Below are 13,521 nucleotides of genomic sequence, written 5' to 3' on the forward strand. Positions count from 1 at the left end.
TGCGACCGTAGCGGTCGCGCGGTTCCAGACTGAAGCGCCTAGAACCGCTCGGCCACATTGACCGGCGGAGGTTGTTCGACAGAGCGCGAAAAAGTTGAAAATCTGATGGTGCAAGATCAGGTAAATAAGATGGGTGTGGAATAACTTACCAGAACAAAAAAAAACTCCTGTGTAGTCTATCAGAGAATGGGCGCATGTCATCGTGGAATGGCATCACTTCTCACTGTCTTCCTGGTCGTTGTTCTTGGACTGCGTCTGCAAGATGTCTCTGTCGTTGACAGTAAATGTCAGCAATGACGTTTGTACCTCAGGGAAGCTATTGACAGTACTTCACCCTGTCGCTATTCCACCAGGTGCATCATTACCTTTCGTGGATGCGAGCAGGCCTTCGTTCGGGGAGTTGCTGCTTTGTTTGGGCTCAACCAGTCCCTTCTTTTCATTATTTTAGCATAAAGACATCATTTTTCGTCCTCAGCAGCGATACAGGACAGGAATGGTCGGTGTTTTTCACGAGCCAATTGATGAAGACCAAGCTAAGATGCACATATGGCCACCCGCCGATTTTTGTGATTTTGGCTTAGATCATGCGGTACCCATACAACCGATTTTTTTTAACCTTCCCCATTGTATGCAAATGTCGCACGGTGGTGAAATGGTCGTAGTTCATCGCATCTGCCAGCTTCCGCCTGCAGTAACGTCGTTCATTGTGGATTAATGCGTTTAAACGATCTTCATCGAACCCAACGCTCTCCCTGAAGGTGTAGAGTCACTAATGTCAAAACGATCCTCCTTCAAACGAGAAAACCATTTTCATGCCGTGCTCTGTCCAATGGCATTGTCACCATGCAGGCACCAATGTTTCTGACTGATTCCACTGATGTGGCCCCTCTATCGGACCAAACAGAAGAATATGCCGGCGATGTTCCGATTTCACCACTTGGCACTCCATTTTTTAGAGTCCACAGCTCCACCGCCTACCTCCTAATGAAAAAATGATAGTATGCAAACTCAAATGACAGTGGTGACTACAAATAAAAATGACAATCGAGAAATAAACCGATAGCAGCCGGAATACCAATACACAAAACAAAAACGCTACGGAACTTACGCACGAACGTACTAGAATGGCGTCTACCATGGCGAGGCCTCGTTGGACAAAAATTTGGTATGGCTAGTGAAAGCCACGTGTATGATGAGAAATACCGATACATGCCATAATCTTTGTGGTTATACACCCGAACACATGGATGATACATCACTTTGGTTACCAGAATATATGTTAGAGGCAGATGAAGTAATTGTTGTCCTGTCGAGCTGCAGCCGCGAAGTGTGCTGTGTCATTGGTGGACACAGATGACGTTACATGATTACTGACTTGCTACCCTGTGTGACAGTACCCTTGGAATAAGGTAATATGTATCTGAATTGTTATATACCACGTGATGAGATGTCCATTGAGGGCTGCAAGCATTGTGTGACGACGAAACATTATAATTATTCTCATCCGTTAATGCAGAACAGATTTATACTGGGGGGAAAAAATTCAGTTTTGGCCATCAGGAGCAAATGTAGCGTTGTAAATGCAAGAAAGACGTATAGAAATGATTCCACATGTAATGGATTAAGGAATGGACGTGGGCAGAAAAGGTTAAACAAGTGAGAAAGACATAATTTTGATTATTTTATTAACCACCACTTACAGAATTTATTCATTTGCGCATCGGAAATGTTGAAACAATAAAACGATGTGATTAACGGTTACCCGTAAGAGCTCCGATGGACACTGAGCAACGTATTCCTGTATGAGGGCCTTCAAATTAGTTACAGATCGAACGTGCCCCTGGTAAACGCGTTCTTTTAGACATTCCCAGAGGTAAAGACATATGGATTCAGATCAAGTGATCTTGCAGGTAATGCATCTGGAAAATCTCCGGAGATAACACTCTCGTGGAAGGTTGCATTAACTTGAGCTTTCACTGGGCGAGCGACATTAGGTGTTGTCCCATCTTGCGTGACGATAGTGGTTTTATACATAGTTGCACTCTTCCAAAGCAGGACTCACATGTTGTACAAGGAGGCGTCGATGACGTGTAGCTCTCACGGTGCACTTGACAGACCCTCTGCGTCTATTCTGTGAACACGGCTCGTGTTCATCCCATTAATTGTTTGTCATCTTCTATTACGGTAGTGCCGCCTCGTTTTCTTATTCCATTTACTGGCGTCACTAACTTCCTGCCTTATTTGCCCGTGAGTGGCAGCAGCAGCGTGTATCAATAAGCGCACTGTCGTACCATCTCGGAATGACCGATAGTAGCCGGCCGCAGTGACCGAGCGGTTCTAGGCGCTTCAGTCCGGATACGCGCGACTGCTACGGTTGCAGGTTCGAATCCTGCCTCGGGCATGGATGTGTGTGATGTCCTTAGCTTAGTTAGGTTTAAGTAGTTCTAAGTTCTAGTGGACTGATCACCTCAGCTGTTAAGTCCCATAGTGCTCAGAGCCATTTGAACCATTCTTTTGACCGATAGTATTTCCGGGTCGTAGTGTGTCGGGTAGTCAGTGAGTGGAAGACGGACCAGCAGTGCAGTCGCGACGGAGGAGCAGTCACGGACGGACCAGTAGTCCCGTCGGTCGGTTGGCGTGAAGCAACAAGCAGGCCCCCATTGCGCGACGTCGTGCTGGAGCCGCTGGCGGCGTGCACGCGCGGTTGGAGTGTGAGGTGCTGCTTGCGAGTGCTGCGAAGTTCGTCGCCCACCGATCTTGGACTTGAAAGTTGAGTCCTCACTTAACTTACTATCGAGCCTCAGCTGTTTACATTTCTTCGTTTGAGCCTGTTTGTCGCTTTTGGGACATTCGCACAAGCAACAACATGTGTGCATTTAAGTCGGCTAAGATTCCAGCCGTCTTCCTGTGAAATTTAATTTAATTTATTCCCTGTTATGGAAGTTCACCAGCGGGACCTTCTGCCTGGTCGATGCCGTAATTTTAGGCAGTGTATTTTCCTCATCATGTTGTGCTGTCCAGTGTGGTGCGTAGTTCGACAGCTGAGGTGTTGTTGGAAGTTGTGGGTGCCAATATTCTGTGTGTCGTGTATTGAAATCTTTGGTCATTTTGCAGGTTGCGTGGAGCAGAACTGCTTTTGTTGATTTGTCGGTCGGCCATTCGGTTGGGTTGTCTCCAGGTTAAGAAGTTGTTGGACAGGCTGCCTGCCTCACCTAAACGGGCGTTAGTGTTACAATCTCAGGCCGACCCTTGGAAACTTCTGGGTGCTGTTCCTTGTGTGTTATGTAGTAATTTCCCTATTTGGATTTTAGTTATTTGGTTGTTATGTGGCTTTCAGCCGAGTATCAATATCTCTTAAATAAATGCCCTTGTCTTGCCCTTAAGGCATGAGATTGTTATTCTTTATTTTATATGAAATGTTTTAAGATACGGCCTTCTGCCCTTTAAAATTGAAACTCTTCTTTCTAGGGCTTAAGACGTTAAATTATTTGTCAGTGAGCGGCCTCAGCCGAGTTTTAATATCTCTTAAATTAATGTTCTTGTCTTGCCCTTAAGGCATAAGATTGTTATGCTTTTGAATGGGGCCATCAGCCCAATTTGCATGAAATGTTCTAAGATAAGACCTTCTGCCTTTTGATTGAAACTCCTCTTATTGCTTAATATGCAACCTCCAGCCTAGTTCCATTAAAATTAAATTGCTAAGGCCTTCAACCGATTAGATTGAAGATTTAGAACATATTGGTTGGTTGGTTGGTTGCTTGGGGAAGGAGACCAGACAGCGTGGTCATCGGTCTCATCGGATTAGGGAAGGATGGGGAAGGAAGTCGGCCGTGCCCTTTCAGAGGAACCATCCCGGCATTTGCCTGGAGTGATTTAGGGAAATCACGGAAAAACTAAATCAGGATGGCCGGACGCGGGTTTGAACCGTCGTCCTCCCGAATGCGAGTCCAGTGTCTAACCACTGCGCCACCTCGCTCGGTAGAACGTATTCTTGGGTGAAACCTCCAGAAGAACCTTGTATTTCAGTTTTGCTTAAGCCTTGTGTCTTGGATTTTGAATGCGCCATTCAGCCGATCTAAAGTTAAACGAAGGATGTCGATTAAAGTTTTGAGTGTTTCTCATCCTTGTTGTAATATTGTGTGTTGATAAATAAAGCTTGTATGTTAAGTGCAACTGACAGGAACTAATTTTGGCTCAATTCCACAACCTAATCAGCTGTGCCTGCTAACCCAAGCATTTCATTCTGTTCAGAGAAGAATGGACTGCGGATAAAGCTGCTTGTCAATCCGCACCACGCAGTCACGTAAGGCGAGTGCAATGGCTCTTCGTGAACAACACGCGTTGTAACGGTACACCAAATTCAGCAGTTCTGTGTATTCGCTGCACGCTGTAGTGTAAAATGTGCCTCGTTACTCCATAGGATATTGCCCAGCCACATGTCATCAACATCGATTCGGGCAGAATCCGAAGAGCCAGATTTAGAACGTTGGTGTGGATCAAATGGCTCTGAGCACTACACGACTTAACTTCTGAGGTCATCAGTCGCCTAGAACTTAGAACTAATTAAACCTAACTAACCTAAGGACATCACACACATGCATGCCCGAGGCAGGATTCGAACCTGCGACCGTAGCGGTCACGCGGTTCCAGACTGAAGCGCCTAGAACCGCACGGCCACACCGGCTGCTGTGGATCACTCGGTTTCACTGGATCTTGTACGGGCACCAGTGTAGAATAGACCGCAAAACTCTGCGTACTGTTGACCATGGCATGGACGATTCTCGAGACACTGCACAGGCACTACCTAGTTCAAGCACTATTCCGGACACGTGCCGCACGGTCAGTTACAGCAACCTCGTCAATAATTTCCACCGGTATTGGACGCCTTTCCCTTCCAGGTGCTCATCCGTGTTTTCGAATTTCATTACCATCTTCTTTAACTCATTTAACTGCTTCGCACGTCTCCTCAAATCTTTCAGTCGGCTACTCTCCCTCAATGCAGCACTGTAATATCTGCTGTTCACGTAAGTCAGTTTCACTAACATCGCATGGTCTCTCTTCTCTATAGCCATACAGTTCACTCAGGTCAAGACTTGTCAAAGGACAGCGTGAGCCCCATACAGTGTACAGCGCCATATTTGCACCTGGTAGCCGAAATTGGAACTAATATTTTCAAGAGTAAATCGGATCCGTATCAGAGCATTAGAATTTCTTCCAAGATTCGCTAGACCTCTGTGAGTACCTGCATTTTATTTATAACCGTCCGGTACCTGCTAGGAGCACTAGCTGCTTTGGCAGTTTTTGCATTCCGCACGTTATTATTACGTGAAAGACGAAATTTCGTTCCACAATCCTTACATCGGCATCCTTTCATGATTATCAATCATGTGTTCAGGGAGTAGGTAAATTATTCTTCACCTCATCTTAATACGTTTCAAAAAAAAAAGTATGGAGGAAAATCTTATGAAAATCGTATACTGCATTCTCTCTGGATTCTGCTCGTATCTATCTCATTGTTGGTGACAATGGCTCGAAAAGGTACCAAGTTCTAATACTATTGTAACTGAGATTCTTTGTGCTCTCGATTCTCATTCAGTTTTAAACAGTCTTTTGAATTATTTAGTCCTGGGCTGTCATGTTCTATCTTAATGCTTGTGACTGAAGATAATCTAATATTGGTGACACGCATTGCACTGTTGCGTGGTCAGCTAACTGCATTCCTTAAAAAAGTTTTGAGTTTCGGCAAGCAGTTATGTTAATTTTAAATGCAATTGCGGCACAGTAAATTTTTTACAGATGCCATGCAGCTCAGTGATTAATTCCAGATATTATGTCAGAGCATAGCAGATCAGATTTTCCGTTCTTCAGGAAAAAATAACGTTTAAGGCCAGGACGAACTATTGCGTGCTGTGATTAGGGAGCAATGAACATTTGTAATTTTACACGTAGTGCAAAACCGCTTACAGACTGCACACGCTACAGTTAACCGTTACGTGGGCGGTTGTAGATGATTTATTGTTACAGTGATGTAAAGGTGATGTTTTAGCTTCTGAAGTTGCGAAGGTTGAAGCTACTGATTTAGATATCCCGAAGGAAGAAATTTTTGCATTTATTTCTGTTGATGGATGTCAGGCGACGTCTTTTGATGAAAGTATGAATTATGAGTGGATGTGGAAGGATTAATATGAAAGTAATGAATTAGGTAGTAGCTGAGAACGCAAAGCGTCGGAGAAGTCTGAGAGTAGAGAAAATGTAGTGGTGCCAGAGGTAAATTGAGGTTCGGCGCAATTTGAGCTTACTGTGAATTATAATGTGGAAGGCTGCAGCAGCGGCAATTTACGTAGTGCATCGGCAGAGGTTGACGGAGTTATTGGTAGAGATCTCTATAGTACATCAACCGTGCATGGGGGCTTAATTAATATAAAATGCAAATAATTTTAATTTTTTGTTTTAGTAGCTGTCTGTCCGATTACGAAGTCTCGTAAACGGTTGGCCCTGACTAGTATTATTACGCTATCTGACTGCATAGAACAATAACAAAGAATGAAATGGAAATTTTCATTAACACAATTAATTAATTAAGTCCCCAGCAACTATAAAACCTACGAAACCAAAGCACAAGTGTAACTGTTCTGTGTGTGGAAGTATGACTCAACGTACGCATCTGGCACGGTTCTTCTTCAACAACACAAGAAATTTTAAATATCATTTATACTGAATTAATTAAAGGAAACAGAAATACCACAATTACTCAAGAGAACCAGAATTACACTCTAATCCCAGAACACAAGCCAGATGCTTTGTTGACTGAACCTGTAATGAAGCATTATTTACGACATTAAATAATGAAAAATAAATCAAGTTTCGTTACCTTCATATATTGACCAAAATCACTCTAATCATTACAATATATCTCCACACCGACTCGCTATTACCACATCTCAACAAGAACTTTTCAGTATCACATCTCAGCAAGCACTCCCTACTAGCACATCTCAACAAACACTCTCTGCTACGAGTTCTTAACAAGCACTGACTACCACGAGCTCTCCCCAAGCACTGACCACTACGACATCTCAATAATCACGGCCAGTGGAGGCGGCGGAACAATACTCTCTAGCGCGATCTCTGGCGCTGTGGCTCAGTGTAGCCACCTTTCATATGCCCTTCCTCCACGGGCTAGAATTTGATGGTATTTTTGCCAGCATTGGTGGTGAAAATACCACCAAATTCGTCAAAAAAAATACAGACAAAAATAAAAGATAATATTCATGCGTAAATATCATATAACTAGATAAAATTTTGGCTTTGCACTGACCTTTCAATAACCTAATATATAAAATACAGTATGCAATACAAATTCTTTCATACATGTGACTTTACATAACAGTTTACACAAGTATTATGTGGTTAAACAGTTCAATCAATAGCGTCAGCAATGACGAATATGTGCAGGTAAGAGTCTCATAACATTTCACAAACAGTAATACACAAAAAATCAGTTTATGGAAATATTCACATAAACGCTTTCCATAGCCCAAGAAACAAGTAGTTGACAGTTCCAGCAGTAGCACCCAGCAATGGTCAACAGGTGCAAATACCAACAAGTGACATTTTTTCAGTAGAAACAGTCCATCAGTGGCACCCAGTAATGTTGAATAGGTGCAGACACCAACAAGTAACACCATTTCAGTATAAGCAGTTCCATTAGTGGCACCAGCAATGTTGAGCAGGTGCACACAGCAACAGGTGACATCTTTTCAGTAGAAGCAGTCCATCAGTGGCACCCAGCAATGTTGAGCAGGTGCCGACACCAACAAGTGACATCATTTCGGTAGAAGCAGTCCATCAGTGGCACCCGGCAATGTTGAGCAGGTGCAGACACCAACAGGTGACATCTTTTCAGTAGAAGCAGTCCATCAGTGGCACCCAGCAATGTTGAGCAGGTGCAGACACCAACAGGTGACATCTTTTCAGACCGAGCGAGGTGGCGCAGTGGTTAGCACACTGGACTCGCATTCGGGAGGACGACGGTTCAATCCCGTCTCCGGCCATCCTGATTTAGGTTTTCCGTGATTTCCCTAAATCGCTTCAGGCAAATGCCGGGATGGTTCCTTTGAAAGGGCACGGCCGATTTCCTTCCCAATCCTTCCCTAACCCGAGCTTGCGCTCCGTCTCTAATGACCTCGTTGTCGACGGGACGTTAAACACTAACCACCACCACCACCATCTTTTCAGTAGAGGCAGTCCATCAGTGGCACCCAGCATTGTTGAGCAGGTGCAGACATCAACAGGTGACATCTTTTCAGTAGAAGCAGTCCATCAGTGGCACCCAGCAATGTTGAGCAGGTGCAGACATCAACAAGTAACACCATTTCAGTATAAGCAGTTCCATTAGTGGCACCAGCAATGTTGAGCAGGTGCAGACAGCAACAAGTGACATCATTTCAGTATAAGCAGTTCCATTAGTGGCACCAGCAATGTTGAGCAGGTGCACACAGCAACAGGTGACATCTTTTCAGTAGAAGCAGTCCATCAGTGGCACCCAGCAATGTTGAATAGGTGCAGACCACAGTCCATAATATTCACTTTCACTAATCACACTGTTCATCAGCAGAAATTAAACATGTTCTAGTGGCACCAATCATGTAGAAAAAGTGCAAATAACAGTCCATAATATTCCCTATCACTAATCACACAGTTCATCAGCAGAAATTAAACATGACTAAATGCCACACATTATGTTGATAAGTGCAGCACCATCACTAATCAGACAGTTCAGGCATGAACAATAGTTTGAATACACATACAATGCTTTTACACTAAACATACAAATTATAATAAACACACAAATGATATCAGATAATTGTCATATTAAATATTACAAATACACAAATATCAGTAAACCTATAATTTTTATGGGTGTCAGTGCAAGCCACAACAAACAAGTAAAATAATATTTAGGAGATAGGTTGGGATCACTTCTCTGGGATTATAAAAGGAAAACACACAAAACACACTCACTCATCTTTCATCCACATAGTGCTACTGTGTAATTGAATAGTGTTAACTGTGTAAATGCAATTCTGTCAAAATTTTATGTTCATCATGTGTATCAAGTAGTAGTGGCAGCAATGTATAACAGTCAATAATAGTTAGTCAACGTCATAGTCATCATGTCAAGACCAATGTTTGCCAAGCCAGATCAAAATGTACGGTTGCTGAACAACTGTCAGTGAGCCAAGATATGCAAATACTTCCTCTCTTCAAAAAAAGTATATACTGCTTAGTGATTTAACAAAGTGTGTGTGTAGACAATCTTCCTGCTACTTTAGTGTTCTAGTCTGCCATCTTTATCCTCCTTGTTCCATATAGACCAACGAAAAAAAAAAATTATGCTCCTCACTTACTTCACCTCTTATCCACCAAAACTCCAATAATCATCAGCATCACATAATCTCAATACTTCAATAATACCTCTTCAATACGTCGATCATCAACATAATTTACCTTACCTCTTGTCCACGAAAACTCCAATAATCATCAACTTCACATAATCTCAATACCTCAATCATACCTCTTCAATACGTCGATTTATATAAACCTCATTGACAATATCATTTCACTTCATAACAACGCTTTCCTCTAGTCAGTCTCCTCGAACAAGTGCAGACAAAATCCTAATGCAAACCTCAATTCATCATCTCATACAATCCGAAGACACGATGTCAACACACGACCTCTGTGTAATCCATCTGACCCAAATTTTCTACTCATTATAAATTATAAGATACATTTTGGTTGCTTGTCCATCATTAAATAAAAGAAATGCATACATGGCCTCTAACAGACTTAGTTCGAATAACTCTCAGTAATTAAGTACGATTACGGAGTGTGAATGAACATAATATTTCACAGTGTGTACACCACTTCAAGAATCATGGTAAACAGAAGCCAACATGTGGAGTATTTCTTGTGTCAAGTGTCACTTCCTATTTCAATTACTCACGAAAAATGCAGTGTAATAACTGTCAATGGTCTAACCCTAGTGTTGGTATGTCATGTCGTTAGCTTCCTTCCTATTAGCATAAATTTATACAGCTTCCATAAAACCTCCAGCTCATGTGACTTCTATGAAGTTTCTTGTACTAATGTCGTTCGTAGCATTATAGCAGTTCATTTTCTTATCTTAAAAATATCAGGCACTGAGCGTAAGCAAAACATGCAGTAGCGAGTAAATATACCAGTAGAGAACAGAATGTCAAGAAGTGGATGCAGCACAATCCCTATAACGAGGCTCTGCCAAGCAAACAATCTATAATTAATACCATAGTGTGACCTAAACTCTATGTTCGTACACTGTACATCAGCATTGCTATATTCTAAATTGAAGAGTAGTTATGACAACAAAACAGAAATGTGTAAATATGCAATCCATACGCAAAGCAGCAAACATATATCTTATGTAATAAACAAGTCATTAGCATCATATCAGCATAAGCAAATAAATGTTCATATGTAATCTTAATAAGTAAACATGAAGGCGCAAGCAGATAAATCACAAAATATAACTTACATACATAACAGCACAACTAATCAGGTGACAATTATAATTTAAATAAATAAGCACAGCAGGCACACAATAGAAAAATATGACATCAGTGAAAAAGCAGTGCAGCCAAGCGATGCATAATATATACAAATAACAAGCCCGTTCATTAATCAATCATCGTCAAAATCAGTTAATGTGCGTAAACACGTCGCTTCACAAGTAAATTCATAGAACATGAAATTTAGCACAAAGTATGAGTCATGTAATCGCAAGCAGCAAATTACGTCTAAACTACGTACCTAAGTGGAAATATGTTACCTGAAAAATAAACTCAATTAATAGTTACCCTTTTTAGTTTATTATTTTTTTCTTCGAAATTACATTCTTCCTGAAATTTTCTCCATAGCAAGTCGTCTTAACGTCGGACACGCACAGAATTTACCTAAAGGTCTTAAATATTTTACACAACCGTATACTGAAAAATACTGAACGTTAATAACAAAAGTCACCATAGCTTTATACAGAATTTATTCGGAGAATTTAGACTGTGTATTTGTTTACGGCTGTCAGTGCATTCGCACTGAGCGCTCGATCAGCTGTAGGCGCGTGACGTAGGAAGTGATTGTTTGCGGTCAACGACTGCCTTGTGCGGCGCGCAGACTTCACTGTTGCTTTGAGTATCTGCCGCCGCCTGAACACGGCGCGGTATCCTTGTACTCTCCGCATGTTTACGTATAACTGTTGATGTCTCAAAAATATGTCATTCCACAAAAATTTTAACGTTCGATATATGATGTATTCCCTTAGAGCGTCGAGATTTAAGAGTTTCTACTTCAACAGTGTTATCATGGATAATTTTGCGAATTCTATATGGACCGTTATAAAGCAGAAAAAATTTGCGACATAAGCCTTTTACTTTATGAGACAAACGGTGAGACTTAATTAACACCTTTTGACCAACTGACAAAATTTTTAAACGACCAGGACGTTTAGCTGATTTCTCTCTTCTTGCAGCCGCAGACGCAATATTTCGTAGAGCCAGGTTGACAACTTCAGAATGCCGCAGTTTCCGTGAAGGCGGAAAAGGAACGATTTCAGAAATGCGATTTGTTGGTACTTTATTTTTTAATATCAATAGAGGCGGTAAAGAAGTTGAGTCATTAGGAAGTTCATTCAGAATGTTTTGAAAAATATGAAGATACTGATCCCAAGTTCTGTGATTCTGATGACAATAAAGACGACACAATTTATTGATTTCCTTCATCCATCTCTCTGAAACATTAGATTGAGGGTGAAAAAGTGAAATGAAAATTGGTTTAATCTTCCGACGCCGTAGAGTACGAAGCCAAATTTTAGAGCGAAACTGTGATCCATTATCTGATATAACCTTATCAACATGACCTTCTTTAAGAAAATGTTTGATGAAAGCATTAGATACTGAACGAGCTGTTGCCTTGCGTAAAGGTGTAAAACACACGTATTTTGATGTCAATTCCAATGCTACGAAAATGTACGCAAAACCATTAGTAGAACGAACCACTGGACCGAACAAATCGACTGCAGCCATGTCCTTTAATTTCGCTGGAATGATAGGAAACAATGGTGCTCTGTGAGAAACAGTTGGCGGCTTAGCCTGTTGACATAATTTGCATTTGGCAAGAACAGATCGAATACGTTTTTCCATATTACTGAAGTAGCAATTTTCTCGTAATTTATGAAAGCATTTTCTGGGACCAAAATGTGCATAACTGAAATGTGTAAACGAGGTGTGGCCAAATCATCCAATCTAACAAAGCATCTAAGAAAATTGCAGACACCAAGGAAACTACGAACATCACGTTTTGTGGAAGAAACAGCATAATTACGAATAGCGTCTAGTTTCTCTGGATCAGGAAGAATACCTTCTGTAGAAATAATGTGACCGAGAAATTTCACCTGAGAACGACCAAATTCAGATTTTTCCAAGTTCACTGTCATGCCAACTCGTGCAAAAATACGTAATAATGAATCCAAAATTTTGTTGTGCTCACTCCAAGAATGTTTAGCAATAAGAATATCGTCAACATATGAAGTAATGTTGTCACGAAGATAAACAGGTAAGATTTCATTTAAGCTACGAATGTATGCTGATGAAGATACAGTAAGTCCAAACGGTAATTTCCAAAGTCACTTTAGGGTAAAACAGTCAAATCCGATTATTCTTTACCTACTGTCTAGATAGATGGATAGTAGAAGAATTGTTTTTATAGATGCAAAGAATAGTATAAGAGTAGGCAGCGGTGCAGAAAACTAAAAGGGAAATAGCACCACTACAGCTCGGGGCCCTGTGATCGCTACGGCACATATTTACTTAGTGTAGTGAATCCCCTGAGGACATTAATAGCTGCACATAAATTTCAGTTTGTGACTTAGAAGCAAATTTGGTGGAAGTGCGTACGTAAATTGATCTAACCATGAACATGGATGTATGTCATTCTTAGAATTGCGGAAGATCTTAAATTTCCGAACAGTCAAAAAGTGTTTATAGTCAAAGTTTTCGCCTCGTGGCGACAAAAACCTACCGCGTCTGTCCCAGTCCGAATGTCGATTATTGTCAAGTTCGCGCGCCTGACGCTCTCTTGTTGCTTCTTGTAAATGAAACAAATTATTTTCTTCAAACCCCTCTGATATCTGTGATTCTAAATTTCTTTTGCTGTCTTTTCCTACGATTTCGCTTTCAATATGTTTGTCTTGCTTTTGTAGTGCCTCAAATTCCCTATTAACGCGATCATTATATTTTTCCTGATTTTCAACATGCTTATTTATGTTCTGGTACTCTTTTGTTGCTGCTAATGGTAATGGAGCTGTATCATCCGAATCTCTGTCCCCATGTAAACTAAGACTTGTCAATTTATCTGAAATCTCCTCATCTCTTTCCAATAAGTTTACGTCTTCCGTAAATATCGCAACTCGGGTTTCGGTATTGTCAC

Source organism: Schistocerca nitens, chromosome 1 (assembly GCF_023898315.1).
Source record: "Schistocerca nitens isolate TAMUIC-IGC-003100 chromosome 1, iqSchNite1.1, whole genome shotgun sequence".
In the NCBI taxonomy this organism is placed as follows: Eukaryota; Metazoa; Arthropoda; class Insecta; order Orthoptera; family Acrididae; genus Schistocerca; species Schistocerca nitens.